The following is a 17,372-nucleotide window of genomic DNA, read 5'->3' on the forward strand; positions in this document are numbered from 1 at the left end:
CTTTCTTTCTTTCTTTCTTTCTTTCTTTCTTTCTCTCTCTCTCTCTCTTTCTTTCTTTCTTTCTTTCTTTTCTTTCTACTTGCATATTTGTCCACGCATTCTGGCAAAAAAAAAAAAAAAAAAAAAGAGACATTCATTTCCACACACACAGCAACATAGATAGTGTTTCTGGTCGGGTTGGAGGTGCGCTTTTGGCCAACAGCTCTGGGACTGGAAAACGAATGTGACAAGAGGGTAGTTTTCTCCTGGGCTGCATGGAAGCCAGCTGCCTTTTGGCGTCCCCAGCCTTCTGTACCTGCTAATGGCCCCACGCTCTGCCTCTACTCACTATCTCATGCAATAAATAATGGATCTTGCATGTTCAAATGTGTTTAAACACTTTGAAGACCATCTGCTTCCACATACAATAAATAAAACACTGGGATGACTGACTTGAACACTCTGTGTATTGTAATTGTCTTTTAAAATAGGCCCAGCGTTCATCCTGGGTTCTGGAGCATGAATCCTAACTGTCCCATGGGACTTGCTGTCTTTCATACTCAGAAACAAGAGCCTTCCTAAACACTCAGAAACAAACGCGTCAGATGAGCTCCGGTAGGAAGAGTGAGTCGTGGGAGCAGAGGGAAGCTGCATTCTACCAAATGGGAGTTTGATTGATAAGGCCTATCACGTGTAGGTGACAGGCGGCAAGAAGGAACACAATGAAAGTTCTGCTCATCTTTGCTTTTTATCCGTAACTCTGGGTCTGGTTTGAGGAATGCAGCGAGGTATGAGGTCAGCTCCGAATCTTCCTTGTTTTCTTACTTTGTGCTGTCTTCATTGACTCTTTCTTTCTTTCTTTTTTTTTTTTCTTGAGACGGAGTTTCCCTCTGTCACCCGGGCTGGAGTGCAGTGGCGCAATCTTGGCTCACTCCAGTCTCCGCTTCTCAGGTTCAAATGATGCTCCTGCCCCAGCCTCCTGAGTAGCTGGGATTACAGGCTCCCGCCACCAGGCCCTGCTAATTTTTGTATTTTTAGTAGAGATGGGGTTTCAACATGTTGGTCAGGCTGGTCTCGAACTTACAGGCATGAGCCACCGCGCCCAACCTCCCCTTTCCTTAGGAACCCTTATATTGTCTTTCTTTTGTTCTCATCAAAAACTTTTCTTGCGTCCTTTAATCTTACTAAGGTGTAAATGACTACTGACATTTAAAGAATTCAGCTTCCCTTACCCCTGGACGATTCTTATTGGACAAATCATTAAACACAAGGGATGAATCTATGGGTTTAGAAGCATTAAACTTTAGGGCAGGGTTTTTGTGTGCGTGTGTGGCCCAAGACCCATCATTTTCTCCAAACATCACACAGGGTAGGCAGTTGCCTATATAATCCACATGGAAGGACCAATTCATAGGCCATCATCCTTGAAATTCTGTGTTATGCAGGCATTTTATGGTACTGAGCACATGTGTTAGTTCTATTTGGCTTCCCTGTTTGGTCATGAGGAAAAAACCCAGCAGGAAATACAATATTCACTTTGGTTTTTTAAAGATTTAGAGTATCACATAAACCTCTATTTTCATCAGGGTCTCAGGGCATTTTCTGTGCAAAAGAAAAGAGACCTACTCAATCTAGACCAAGGAGCTCTGACAGGAAGGAGCAAGTGTAAGGGAATGGTTGTTGGAGAATCCAAGACCCAGGGCTCTCTTGGTCAGAGGAAGGCACCACTGGCAAAACTCTGGCCTTAAGGGAAGAACTGGGACATATCCTCTCCTTCTTCCTTCTAAGATCCTGCTGGTGCCTCCCTTGGCCAAACTCACCCAGCAGCCAGAGGACAAGGGAATCTGCGCAATGTGGTCCACAGAGATGAACCTCACAGAAAATAGAAGGATGGGGCATGGATCTGGAGGGACAGACAACTGGCGAATTACAGGCACAATGTTCTAACCTGGTTTTGCTTGGGAAAAGGTGAGCTAGATGCTGGTAATCTATCCAGTATATTCCTGGACTAATAGACTGAACAAATTAAGTTGCTATTAATGGTGCAATTACGTTTTGCATATCGGAAAGTTGACAGACAGGCATGGTGTTTCATACTGAACAGATCTAAGTGACTTTGATGTACTGTTTTTAAAATCATTAATTAAAGCAGTGGAACTTTTTTTTACAGGTGAAAGTTGGTTTAGGAATGGACTTTTTCTTGTTTCTCAGTAAGTTTAACATTATTTAAAATTACCTGGATCCTTATACACTGTTGCCTTTGGTAGTATATACTCAAAAGATTCTCCTTAAACACATGTCCAGAGAGTATTTGCTATTGACACTGGGGAGAGATTTTCAGTCTTTTTCTGAACTGTGATTGGAATAGAGGCTGTACCGTGTGCTGAGTCTGCGCCACAAGCCAGTCCTATCAGCGCAGCAATTGTTTTAGAATGTCTGCACATTTTGTGATGATCATAATGGCTGATGGGGTATCAGCTCTTTTGTGGGATGATGCTTGAGTATTAGAATGATGACAATTCATGATACTTAGTGGAAATCTGTGAAGCAGTATTTGAAAGATTCAGTCTCAATCATATAGCATGAACTTAACTGTTGGAATACACTTTAAAAATACATACATGTATTTATGACCCTCACAATAGTGACATTTCAACCCTAAACAAAATATACTAACTATGTCACCTGTGTTAATGCAGTTCTGCCTAGAGAGAAACAGACTCTTCCTGAGAGCGCTTACTGGGTGTTAAGACGTTCTGGGAAGTGCAGTGGAGCAGTATCTCAAGGGATTTCCTTCTACTGGCAGAGAAAGCAAACCCTTGGCTTACATATGCATCTCAGAGAGTAATTTTGTATACCCTTTGGAAAAGCAGTCTGTAATGAAACACACACACACACACACACACACACACACACACACACACACACACAAACATTCTGTCCATTCCAATTGCATTTTGTACGTGGAGTTTTATTTTCTACCTATCTAAATTATTATATAAACCTTTGGTGGAGTCTGTTTTGAGGTTGTGCTTTGCAAGCCTTAGTGAATGTCAAGTAGTAATTATAACTTTATTGTATTTGATAATAACAGCAATAGCCATAGTAATGGTAAAAAACAATCATCATCAGTATTTGTGGCTGTGCAATAACAGTGTTTGCAGTGCCGGGTAACTGCAGTCCAGCACCAAGTGGATGAGGCAAGCACTGTCTATCTCATCCTCACCAGCGCTGCACCCAGCTTGCTGCTACACCCTACCAAGAGGACCGGCATACTCCTGATCATTAAGGGATGGGTTACCTTGTTTTCCGCTGTAGTCCTAAGATCTGATGTAATTAGGACTTTATACATTCACATCCATTTCTAAATAAATGGTGCAAGAATTCCAAAGCTTCAATACTAAAAGAAAACAAGCATCTTTGCCAGTCCTCAAGTCCCTTTGTCACACTACTCTCTGTTCCCTGGGAGTCAGCAGGATATCCAAGCTGTTTTAAACAAATCTTTTGCTCATAGAATATTTGCGCCAAAAGCAGATTGTAAGCCATTGAGAGAAGTCTCCTTAAAGAGGAGATTTTCCCTTTCTGTGAAAAGGGCACTAACTTATGTCTACAAAATTCCTATCTCACAATAGGACCCTTCATCCCACAGTAGCAGCATAAACAGCAGTGAAAAAGACCACAATTCACAGATCTTAGCGAAAGTCAAAGTCTATCTGTGATTTTGAACTAAAGGCAATTCCTATAATAGCTTAAGCTCCATAGTATTGTGACCTTGGGCCAATACTTTTCTATAGAACATGGGAAATGTTTTGTTTGATTGCAAAGTTGCCAGGTCATTGAAAAGTCATAAATGTCAGTTCTATTTTTCTCCACCCCTACCCAATGACTAAGCCTTTGAGGATATCTCTCTGGATATAAACTGAATAATAATTTTTTAAAATGTGGGTTTTACAGATATTGCTCCTCATTGAACTCGTGCTAAACTGGAGGCTTGTACAAATTGCTGATGCTCCAGTCACAAAGCCCTGTGATTTGGGGGCCTCCCAACAGCCAAGCTAACTACACAATAGCTACCGCTAAACTCCTTGGATAAACGTTTCTCTTGGCCCCAGTGTGGATGACTCCTATGCTTATCTGCTTTCTGGGGCTGTTATGAGGATTAATTAATGCTTGCGAAGAGCTATAATCACCTTGGATGAAAGGGCAGTAGAAGAATAATGACACTTCAGAGTAACATGGCACCTTTCATCTGAGGATCTCAAAGCACTTCACAAGTTTGAATTAATTAAGCCAAGGTAATTGCAAGGTATAATGACAATAACAATAATGATCATAATTATCCTCTACATTATCCTTAAGAACCTGATTTGAAATCAATTCCTGACACTTGCTCTGCCATGGTGCTGGTCTGCCTCTTGCTCTCTATGATTTGCAGCAGGAATGCCAGGGGGTCCATCCTTTCGTGTTTACTTGCCCCCTGCTCACTAGCAGTGTTCATGGCCTCTGCCATCACCATGGAATCGATGTGGGTTTTATGGCAAGAGGGACTTAGCATCCTGGCTTAGCACCTGTATTAGTGAGTTTTGCAAATAGAGGAAATAGGCTGTCATGGTTTAAATGTCCCTGATGAAGCTCGTGTTAAAAATTAATTGCCAGGCCTGGCACGGTGGCTCATGCCTGTAATCCCAACACTTTCGGAGGCTGAGGCGGGTGAATCACGAGGTCAGGAGTTTGAGACCAGCCTGGCCAATATGGTGAAACCCCATCTCTACTAAAAATACAAAAATTAGCTGGGCACACACCTGTAGTCCCAACTGCTTGGGAGGCTGAGGCAGGAGAATTGCTTGAACCCAGGAGGCAGAAGTTGCAGTGAGCCGAGATCACGCCACTGCACTCCAGCCTGGGCAACAGAGTTAGACCTCATCTCAAAAAAACAAACAAACAAAAAAAACAGTTAACTGCTAATGTAATAGTCCTGGGAGGTGGGGCCTTTAAGAGGCAATTAGGTCATGAGGGCCCATTACTGTATGAGTGGCTCCTGATAGAAGTATGAATGTGGTCTGATGTCCTCTCTGTCTTGCTTGCTCACTTGCCTTTTTGCTTTCCACTGTGAGATGACCCTTGCCAGGTGCTGACAGCATGCTCTTGGACTTCCCAACCTCCAGAAGTGTGAGCCAAATAAATTTCTTTATAAATTACTTAGTCTGTGGTATTCTGTTATAGCATCAGGAAACAGACTAAGACAGGTATCATTGAAAGGAATGCTTATTATGTATTAATTATTCTTGAAAGCATTCTGGATGAATACTTTATTACATAATTCTTGCACAAAGTAGTCTATGCTTATCTAGTACTTACTGTATCTAAGTGCTTTGTGTATATTAACTTATTTGACCCTCACAATGATGCCCTGTGAGAGGTACTATTATCACCATTATCCCTATTTCACAGATGAAGAAACTGAGGCATATAACAATTAGGTAACATACCCAGATCACAGAGTTTATCATGGCCAGGTCATGGAGCTGGTAAGTGGCAGAACTGGGAATTTATGACATAGGCAGTCTGACAGTAGAATTTGCACACATAAGCACTATACTACTGCTATTAAGAAAAACAGAATTAAAATTTTTTTTTTTTTTTGAGATGGAGTCTCTCTCTGTTGCCCAGGCCAGAGTGCAGTGGCGCAATCTCGGCTCACTGCAAGCTCCGCCTCCCGGGTTTATGCCATTCTCCTGCCTCAGCCTCCCGAGTAGCTGGGACTACAGGCGCCCACCACCTCGCCTGTCTAGTTTTTTGTATTTTTTAGTAGAGATGGGGTTTCACCGTGTTAGCCAGGATGGTCTCGATCTCCTGACCTCGTGATTCGCCCGTCTCAGCCTCCCAAAGTGCTGGGATTACAGGCTTGAGCCACCGTGCCCGGCCAGAATTATAATTTTTACACAAGAAAAGAAGTCAGTTCCTCAGCATCTTGTGAGACTATTTCTGTATTTTCCAGACCTTTTCCTTGGAGTAGGTAAAATCATGGCTTTGAAATTGGATCATCTAAATTCAAACCCCAGTTCTGCTACTTAGTAGCTCTATAAACATAAGCAAATTACTCAGCCTTTTAATGCCTCAGTTGCCTCATCTGTAAGAGGAGATAACAGAGCCATGTTCTCATAAAAGTGTGTGAGGGTTATATGATTTAATACACATAAAAGGCATAGAACCATGTCTGGCACATAATAAGTGACAGCTGTTTTAATTACCCACCCTTTAATAGATAACAGATAATTTAAATAGTGAATGTCTTAGAGACTGGGACATCAGTAGTTACGTTAAGATATAAATGAGAGTTCTTGCAAGGTATTCAGACTGATTTTTGTAGAGTCCTGTTGTGAACTTAAATAATTCTTCTAAGGTATTAAGGGTTAATTTTGTAAAAAGTAATTTAGAAATTTCCTTGCTTTTAATAGGTTTAGCTACCATTCTCTAGGACAGAGGCTTCTCCAAGCTTTTTTCTATTTCACCAATGGACCAATATGCGTTTGGAAATGGGCAAAAACTCCCATTTCCATTTTTTGATCTATTCCTCCTCGACAGAAAACATTTGAAGTAATAGCAATTAGTCCAGTGCTCTTTCTGTGATACCATATTTTTTATTTGTTTGTTTTTCCTGCTGCCATTCTGGAAATCTCCCTTTTAAAGCACTGCCACATCCCCTTATAGCAGCATTTAGTACAGGTGCTCTAAAGAGGTAGAAAGTCCACTGCTCCAGTGGTGGCTAAGAGCCCAAATAATACAGGCAGAGATCTAGTCTCTTACCTAAACCTTAGGCATGTCCATGATGAGAGCATGGCCAAAGTTCTCATGCTGTGTAAACGACATCAAATTAGTTTGGCATTGGCCAGAGTTTCTTTATAACTTGGTTCTTTTTGAGAGGAGATCATCTCTAGAACCACTCAGCTTCCTAAGAATGAAGTTGCATAACGCTGGTCTTTTCTAGAGCTCCTTGAATGGGGTTTCTCTTGTGGGTACTGTGGAAGTTGTCCTTTAGATGTTGGAGGATGTCTTAATCCATTTTGTGCTGCTATAACAGATTGTCTAAGACTTGATAATTTATGAAAAACAGATTTAGTTTTTATACTTCTGGAGGTGGAAAGTCCCAGACTGATGAGGTTGCATATGGTGAGGGCCTTTTTGCTGTGCCATCTCATGATGGAAGACAGAGGGTAAGAGAGAGGGAGGGAGAGAGAGAGAGAGAAAGGAAGGGAGCTGAACTCACTCTTTTATCAGAAACCCATTCCCACAGTAACTAATCTACTCCAGCAATAGTAACTTTAACCCAATCACCTCTTAAAGGTCCTACCTCTCAACATTGTTACATTGCAGACTAAGTTTCCAACACATGAATTTGGGAGGACATATTCAAACCATGGCATAGCGTCTTAAATAGGGGATTTTCAGTGTGCAAGAAAATAAACCCACCTAATCCCTGTTTGATATTTCTTAGAACAAGATTTTGTTGTCCGGGTGTGGTGGCTCACGCTTGTAATCCCAGCACTTTGGGAGGCTGAGGTGGGTAGATCATGAGGTCAGGAGCTCGAGACTAGCCTGGCCAATATGGTGAAACCCCGTTTCTACTAAACATACAAAAATTAGCTGGGCATGGTGGTGGGTGCCTGTAATTCCAGCTACTCGGGAGGTTGAGGCAGAGAATTACTTGAACCCAGGAGGCAGAGGTTGCAGTTAGCCAAGATCACGCCACTGCACTCCAGCCTGGGTGACAGAGTGAGACTCCATCTCAAAAAAAAAAAAAAAAAGGATTTTGTTGCCTTTGTTGTTTCCTACAATAGATGGGATTTTTATTTTTTATTTTTTTTTTAAGTATGTCTTTAGTGGTGAAGCTGTACCAAGGTGTTCACCACTGGGACTAGATTCTCCATGTAGTACTGGGTATTTAAATGAACCAACCCCCTCTACTTCTCAGTTTAGTTTTGTCCTCAGGCTTATAATATTTAAAAATTTTGTTTATGCTTAAATTAGATAAACATTGTCTTTTGAGTTATCAAGGATACTGCCTGAACAACTGAAGTACCTCTCATTTATCCCAATTAGATGTTATTTGGGGCTGTGGTGTTACCCTGGCTAGTCTATTTTGGTTGGAAAGAAAATCTTAGAAAAATAAATAAACGGAAATGGTTGGGGGACGGTGTCAAGACAATAAGCAAATTGTTCACAAGTTTTGGGCAGAATTTAATGACACAACAAACAAAACCTCAAAAGTAATTTTAGGCAGAACATGTATTTAGATGTTTTATCTTATCTTCTTAGTTTTCTATTATAGAATCTGGTAGTCTGGGTCTTAAAAATGATGACAAATTTGTGCTAAAATTATTTACCTTTTTTTCTCACATATTTGAATATCTCAGAGTTAAGGCCACACTATAGCTTTATGTTCCAAATATCAGATCCTTGTGGCTGGGACCAGGTCTGGGTGGCTAACAGCTTTCTTTTCAGCTAGTTTTTCAGACCAGTTCCTTCCCAGTTTACTTTTCATATCAATTTTAATAGCGGAATGGCACTGAGTTCTCGAGCTTTTCAACTTAGCCTGAAGGGCCTCGTGCCTTAGAATTTAAATCTCTAGTGAGTTTCTCACTACAGCTCTAATGAGATGATCAAGAACCACCTGAGGCCACATCCTACATTATGGACTGCTGATGGGAAGGGCCCATCAGCTGGCCAGGCCAGGGGACGCTGTACCTGACACCTTCTCATGTTTTACAAAGCTGATCAGTGTGACAAAGTTCTAATTAGCATTTAACTGCTTATAGTTGAACTATCCGGTGAGCTGACAGTATGTAAATATGCACAGGCAGCATTTAGGGGAGGATTTAGATTATTTGAAACTGTTTTAAAAATCCACCTTATACCTTAGAAAGACTTAGAAATGTAAACCCTATTTTATGCTCCCACAACACTGGCCTTTTCTCTCCCCATGCTTCTAACAATGGAATTTTGTTGGTAAAATAAATGAAGGTGACTCATCTTGAGCTTTCCATTCTACTGAGCTTTTTTTTTTTTTTTTTTTTTTTTTTTGAGACAGGATCTTGGCTCACTGTAACCTCTGCCCCACCAGGCTCAAGTATCCTTTCACCTCAGCCTCCTGAGTCACTGGGACTGTCGGCACGCACCACCATACCACTTTTTTTTTCTGTAGAGACAGGATCTTGTCATGTTGCCAGGCTGGCCTCGAACTCCTGAGCTCAAGTCATCCACCTGCCTTAGCTGCCCCAAATATTGGAATTACAGGCATGAGACACTGTGCCCAGCATACTAAGCCTTATGAGGACCAGGTCCCAAATTCACTGCCACCAGGACTGGCCATGTGGACTCAGTCCAGGGAGTGCATATGGTACATAGATGGTTCCTCTGCTCTCCAGTAGCATCTGCAATAAACCTTTTGACCACTTGAGCTGACTAACAGCACAAATTACCTTTTATTTACTTGTTTTTGAATTTAAACTTCTTATCTAGTGAAGACTAGTATAACCATTCTCCACTCAATTTTAGCTCTTCTAAGGTAGCTCAAATCTTTAGATATATTTACTCTGCTGTAATTTTGAGTCTTTATGTAATGTATTCACAGCTAACTCTTAGTTAGACTGTGGGCTTCTAGGGGTGTAAAAGTTGGGAAAAGGAACCTCCTGCCAATTCCTAAATTCTGGAAAGAGCGTTTGGCTGTTTGGGTATTGCTTCTGTTTTAATGGTTTGTCTGTCTGTGCCTTTTTGTCCCTTGATTGGATATGAAAAAAAAATCCAATGAATCCCCTGGTTTTTATGCTGAAGGTAGGGACAAAAAAAGAGGAGAAGAAAAAGAGGCAGTGTTTTGAGGGTTCCTTGAGGGAAGATTGGTAGCTGCTGGAAGGTGAGGTCTGTCAGAAATGCTGAGGCCAGTGTGATCCTTGGGCAAGAGGGGCCTCATGCGAGGGTTCCTTGGAAGGTGCCTGGCAGCTGATACTGTATTTAGCATTGAGCTGGAACCCACTTAGAGGTGATGAGCGCTGTCATCTCTCGCCACCTCGTTGTCTGCCCTCTTTTCCTCCCCATCCCCACCACCCAAGTACCGAGGCTAGAAGGGGTTAGAATGTGAAAAGGAAGGGAGAGAATGGACACAGCTCTGGCAAGACTGATCAGAAACTGAAGCTGAGACACTCAGCAGTGGTGCAGGAGAAGGGAAGCAAAGGTAAAGGGTTGATTTGTCTTTTCCTGACTCTATGGACATCCCCGGCTCTTGCGGCCTTCTCTGGGGGTTTATGACTTGGGACCTCCCTCCATGCAGGAGAGGAGGACATTGTTCATGTCTGCAGCCCTTCCTCCATTCCTCACCACATGCTCATAGGCCAAGTCTACACAGCACAAGGTAGGTGTTAAGGAAGTATCTGGACAGAAAAAAAAAACCACATTTCTAAGCAACAATGACATTGAAAGGAAAGGAAAATGAGAATGTCCTTTCTTCCTTTATCAAACAGAAGTATTTGCCTGGAGAATAGGTTTTTGTTTTCTTCCCAAAGATTTCAGAAAAAGAATCATAATGACATATAAATGCTCTGTGAAATTTATGAAAAGAGGTTATAATTCATACAAAACATACTGATTTCAACGCCTTCTAAATTTCTGAAAGAATGGTTGAAAGAATGAGATTTACTCAAGAAGTAAAGTAAACCTAAAATTCTAGCTTAAAATAGGAAAAGAATAGAAATGTCAGTAGCAATGAAATGAGGAAAACAGTTCCTGATCCTCATTCCTTACGAAGAAAGGAATGTAGGCCAGTTGCAGTGGGTCATGCCTGTAAGCCCAGCCCTTTGGGAGGCTGAGGCAGGTTGATCACTTGAGTTCAGGAGTTTGAGACCAGCCTGGGCAACATAGTGAGACCCCGTCTCTACAAAAAATTAAATTAAAAAATTAGCCACGTGTGGTGGTGTGTGCCACCATAGTAGTAGTCCCAGCTACTCAGGAGGCTGAGGTGGAAGAATCACTTGAGCCCAGGAGGCTGAGGCTGCAGCGAGCCATAATTGCACCACTGTAGTCCTGCCTGGATGATAGCGCGAGACCCTGTCTCTCTTAAAAAAAAGGGAGGTGCAAAATGCATCACTATTCCACTCAGCCCTTTCTTTGGAAGCCGCTGAAACCATAGACTATATGACTTTTGAATGAATGCACTTATCATAAAGACATTCAATACAAAGAACATTTTAAAAAAGAAAGGCATAAAAATATGGGTATGGGAAAATATCTTCTTATGGTATACTCAAGGAAGAGCTGAGATCACCTCTTACCATAGACTTCCGCTGAAACTGTTGCTCAGGTGTACTTGGCCACCGAGAGAGCCATTCTGTCACCCACCTCAGAGTGACAGAGGTGCAGCACCGCTCTGCGATATATCCAGCTGTGATGCTCACTTGCATAAGGAAGGCAGACCCTTCCTTTTAATGGGAACCTCTGGTACAATAAACATTTATGCTAGAGAGGTTGCTGCTGTAGGAAATGTAATATTATTTATATTATCCTTAAATAAGTCAAACAAAGGCAAAATAAATACAAACAATACATCTTACTCTGTGGCTGAGAAACAGTGAGAATGGGATGGGCGCGGTGGCTCACGCCTGTATTTCCAGCACTTTGGGAAGCTGAGGCAGGTGGATCACGAGGTCAGGAGTTCAAAACCAGCATGGCCAAGATGGTGACACTAAAAATACAAAAATTAGCTGGGTGTGGTGGTCGGCGTGTGTAATCCCAGCTACTCGGGAGGCTGAGGCAGAGAATTGCTTGAACCCGGGAGGTGGAGGATGCGGTGAGCTGAGATTGCACCACTGCATTCCAGCCTGGGCGACAGAGCGAGTCTTCGTCTCAAAAAAAAGAAAAAAAAGAAAAAAAGAAAAAGTGAGACTGACTTGGGATTATTTTGTAACCGTAACTTCCTGTCGGGTCTTACATAGAGATAAAGGTCATGAAGACAACATTCCCTCCCGTTTGTTCAAAAAGTCCCAAAGATTCCTTCCTGTTATTGGCAAAAACAGAGTGACCTGTGTCTAGAAGTCTCAGGTAAGTTAAATGGCGTCTTCCCATTGAGTCCCACAGATGGCATTGTGCAACTTTGTCTTTTTTCTCTCTGTCCTTTCCTTTATTTATCAGTTGCCAGTGTCCTATATCCTGTCTCCCGTGCAAGCAGTGTCTTCACTGGCGTCTATTTTATTAACCATCACCTTGGATCCAGGTAGAAGTTATTCAGAGATTATTGGTGGTTCAGAAAGCGGTTTCTCCTGTTTGAGTTTTTAAAAATTGTATTTGGTTTTGGCCGGACTGTGTTTCAGTTGAATCTCTGCTGTGTGCCTGGCCTGCTCTGATAAGTGTGGTTTCGTGCAAGGTCTCAGCCCTGCTCTGTCTTTGGGAGCTGCCTGAGTTCTGTCACCTTCCACTACTGCCTAGGAATAATGGTGTTTGTTGACAACCTATGTCAAAGAGCAGTTGTGAAAAATGTGTGAGCCACTTACACTAGCACTTTGGGCACCTAGCAAAAGAGGTACCATGCAAATACAAGCGAGCATTCATGTGGAACAGTCTCTGAGAACTCAGGCCTTCCAGATCATTTTCTCTCTCCTTGGAGGGAAGGGGAGCTTGGCAGCGGGGTGAAAGACAGGGTTTCTGGGTTGTGTATTTTAGGCCGCATGTATGTGCTATTGTGCAAACGGGTGCAGCTCCAGCTGTGGCTTCCTCGGTCTCTCTGCCTTAGTCATGGAAAGCCTCAGAGAGGAAGTTTTAGGAAGACTTTCAAAGACGAGAGGTGAAAAGGCGTGCAAGGTAGAAGAGCAGTGTTGGGAATATGAGGAGTAACCAAAAAGCAGGGGCAGAGGAGACAGGAACAACGCCTACATGGTATAAAGGAAACTTAGGAGGAGAAATTTCCAGATCTTTCCAGGAATCTGATCTGGGAGGAAGGCTCCTTCTGACTTTGTTGCTGTAAATATTAGTATTATCCCTTTGAGTGGCTGTGAGAAGGAAAACCTCAATTCAAAAATATAGGCAGGTGTCGTGGCAAGTTTATAATATATTCCAGACAGTTTTGCTTTTTTCCTTTTTAACTTGCAGAATGATAGTCCTTGTGGCAAGTGAGTAATCATAAAATGAAAATGCAAACCTGACCCATACAGTCTTGAACATACTTAACTCTTAGAAGGATTCCGATTAACCAGACAAACAAATATCTAAGTAACCTAATGCAGAGGCTGCCTATAGACTTGTTTGGTAAAAGTGATTATAACAAAAATTAAAGATAACAAAAACATACAAAGTGGAATTGGCATTTCACTTTGCCTTAAGGCTGGTCCTGATGAATAAATGATGAAAGAGAAAGGAGACAAAGATGGATTAACAGAGTATGACAAAGAGCTGAACGCTGTGGACCTGAATGCTGTGGCGGGAGCACACCGGCCTCTTCACTCTCATGCCAGTTTGGTTAATTCCCAGGCCCAAGGTGCAGGTCTGTCCTGAGAAGGTACTGTTCTGGTCCTGTGCCATCTCTAGACCGGAGAAACGAGGAAAAGCTAGAAAAATTTCAATGCAAAGACGAAAATTGCCATCTGGAATCAGAAGAGCTGTGTTTGTATCCCAGCTTCACCATTGATTAGGTAGGGTAACAGACATTTTTTTTTCTTTTTTTTGAGATGGAGTCTTGCTCTGTCACCCAGGCTGGAGTGCAGTGACGTGGTCTCAGCTCACTGCAACCTCCACCTCCCGGGTTCAAGCGATTCTTTTGCCTCAGCCTCCTGAATAGCTGGGACTACAAGCGTGTAGCACCACGCCTGGCTGATTTTTGTATTTTTAGTAGAGACGGGGTTTCACTGTATTGGCCAGGCTGGGCTTGAACTCCTGACCTTGTGATCTGCCCACCTCGGCCACTCCAAGTACTGGGATTACAGGCGTGAGCCACTGCGCCCGGCTGACATTTTTTTTTTTTTTTTTTCTTAATTCAAATCTCGTTTTGCTCACCTGCAGAAAGCAGATATTTTTTCACCAGGCTGGTTGTAACGATCAACAAAAAATATGTTTGAAAGAGGTCTGAAACATATTTTTTAAAAATAAAGAGAAACAAAACACAAATTTAAGTTTGATTTAGTGATTAGAAGAGCAGGCCAGTATTACCATTGCTTCATGTCTTTTAAGAGAGAAAACTAGATGCTATGTACTCAAGGTCCAAAAACTAGGTACAATCAAGAGTCCTTTGGGAGAGGAATCTTCAAGCAGCACATCTTCAAGTATTGATACTATGATTTCATCAAATTTCTATACTTTTGACACAATGTTAGGTTTGACTCTGGAAAGGCTCCACTATGTTTTTTCCCAAATCCTCCCAATCCCCAACCATAGTGAAATTGAGTATAATCATTCCAGGATAAGACATACTTCCCTGTTACATTAAAGCAAAAAGAAGTTTGCCAAGAAAAAGCAGCTTTTCACAGAGGGCGTTGTACACGTTCTGGGAAAAGTCGTGTGGCTGGTTTCACCTCAGCTCAATCTTTTAAGTGCAATTTTTGCTGTCGGCCACACCAACTAATGTTACATTAACCATTGCCCTAATGCCAGTGCCTCATTTGGCAAAACGCACACGTGTGTGCACATGCGCGCACACACACGTGTCCCTGGAAAATTACAAATTGACATAACTTCCTAGATGGCCTGAGGACTGCAAAGAGTTAGAGAAGCATCAGTCAGATAAATACCTGTGTGTGCTGCCTAGGTTTTAAAATGTTACAGTCATGTGTAAATCACTGGCAGGACAGTATTTTTTTTTTTTTCTTCCAAGAGTATGCAATAAAAGAAGCGTCAACAGACTGGAAAATACAACGCATGTCTTTCTGTCATTATTTGTTTTTATTTTTCGCTGCTTCCTGTCACCCTGGAGGTGGTCACAGTCTGGTCTCCCAGTACATACAAGTTGCTGGGCAAAGGGAGAAGCCACGAGACAGAAGCCTGCATAATTTCTGCCTGCGAGGGAAGAACACTGGGGCCGCAGCAGGTTTTTCTCCCGCATCCCACGCTCTGCGCCTGAATGCCGCGTCCGTGAACACTGACTTCAGCACACCTTGTCATCAGAGGAGCTTTCTGGAAACCAGCCAGCTGCAAGGCCCAAGGTCAAGCAATCACCATGGCTATCAACCACAAGGAGAACCTTGGGGGACCCAAGGAGGTGACGGCAGGTGGAGAGGCAGTTAGTGAATTCCACAGAGCTGCTCGCTCGCTGCTGTGGCCTCGTCAGTGGCAGCGGCGGCTGTGACTGCCGGGAAGGTTTTATCTACTGATCAACACAGTGTGCCAGAGGGCTGATGGGATAGCCCGCTTTGGCAGAAGCTTCCAGTGGTAGCCTGCAACTAGACGGCAGAAGGAAAAGGGGAAAAAAAAAAATCTAACAACAAACCAGCGGGATCAGTTCCTCAGAGCACAAACACCAGTTCCAGGCCGTCCCCACTCCATCCCCGGCTCCTGCAGCCACGGCTGCCTGCTTGCATTAATTACTTCTCATTCCCAGCCGCATTTATTCCAAACTACCTTTAGGGTTCAAAGTGCAGGAACAAAATGACTTGGGTTGAAAGCAATTAACAAACAGGTTATTTTAAATTAACAGACACTTTTGCCAGCTGGTCCAAATAGCTTGTACATGTCATGGCAGAGTTAGCAATGCCAGATATCCTGTGAAAGAAGAAATGGGTTTTTCTTTTGCCTTTTTTTTGGGGGGGGGGGAGTTGGGGGACAAGATCTTGTCACCAGGCTGGAATGCAGTGTCGTGATCAAGGCTCATTGCAGCCGCAAATTCCTGGGTTCAAGCCATCCCCTTCAGAACAGGTGAGACTAAAGACTTAATGTCATTTCGCCTGGCTAACTTTTTAAACATTATTTTTTGTACAGACAGAGTCTCCCTCTGTTGCCCAGCCTGGTCTCAAACTCTTGTTCTCCAGCAGTCCTCCTGCCTTGGCCTCCCAACGTGCTGGGATTGCAGGCATGAACCACCACGCTCAACCTTGGGGTTTTCTTCTGAACTTTTTTTCCTAATGACATGCACTAATTGTATTTTGGGATTTAAACGTTTTGTTAAGACATATTTACCAGAGAGCTAAACCAAAGGAAATCATACCACTCTAAGCATATACAGATTTTTCTCTGATATTTATGATCTCTCATCTTTATTTATATAAAAAGTATGTTAAGCGTCTATAAATGCATTATAAATTTTATGTCCGTTTTTCTTTTTCACTTTGAATTTTTCTACCGTTTCTATTTTAGTTGCTATCATTTTGGGGAGCTATTTCTTTTTCCCTTGCATTATAGATACATCTGGCTTCTCCTGTCTTGTAAGTGGGTACTCTTTCTATGTTGTACTGTATATAGTGAGAATTTAACAATATCGAATGAAGAAATGAATTGTCTCACAGAATTTAAAATAAGTAACTACAAGAGAAAATGCCAGAAATTTATACCAAATTTCTAAGAGTTAATAATATGCTACCTATTGCTTCATAAAGGGTTCTCCATAATAGGTTACTCAACTGTATCTAACATTATTTGATTTACATGCAACTTTTCAGGATCACTTAACAACATAAAGTAGGAGAATGCCCATTGGGTGACTGTGGGTGGTAATGACACCTGGGGAGTAGTGATGTTTTAGTGTCATTTATAGCCACAGTAAATGCATATTGATTAAAATATATGCACATGTGCAACCTGCTCTTCAATCTATTATTTAGATACACTAGGGAGAGGTGCTGCTGTTTGGGTTTTGTTTAGTGGCTAGAGCACTGTTGGTACGCAGTAAAAGTTAAGGACAGGAAGGTCTGTCTAGCATGTGATACAAAGTTTTCTTTTTACAAACCTTTGAACAGAAAAGGCAAGACATGACATGGCAGATAAAATGTGCAGAGAGGTTGTAGTATCTTTAGCCTGGTGAAAACAGGGTTAGTAAATTTGGTCAGTTTTTTTCATTGAAATTTTCTCTCTCAATACTGGTCAGTACTGAGAGAAAAGGCCCACAACGTCATATGTTAAGGCAAATTAAACAGGCACTTTTGAAGAATCAATTAACCTCAAGGGTCCAAACTACTAGGCTATAAGGAAAGTAAAGTATTAAAAAAACCACATAATAAGATATCAAGACTGACCACAACAAAATTGTTAAACTGAGATATTATGAATTTACTATTAGCCGATTTATTTTATTTTACTTTATTTTATTTTTTGAGATTGAGTCTCGCTCTGTTGCCCAGGCTGGAGTGCAGTGGTGCGATCTTGGCTCATTGCCACCTCCGCCTCCTGGGTGCAAGCAATTCTCGTGCCTCAGCCTCCTGAGTAGCTGGGAT

The sequence above is a fragment of the Macaca nemestrina genome, chromosome 5 (assembly GCF_043159975.1).
Source record: "Macaca nemestrina isolate mMacNem1 chromosome 5, mMacNem.hap1, whole genome shotgun sequence".
NCBI classification, from domain to species: Eukaryota; Metazoa; Chordata; class Mammalia; order Primates; family Cercopithecidae; genus Macaca; species Macaca nemestrina.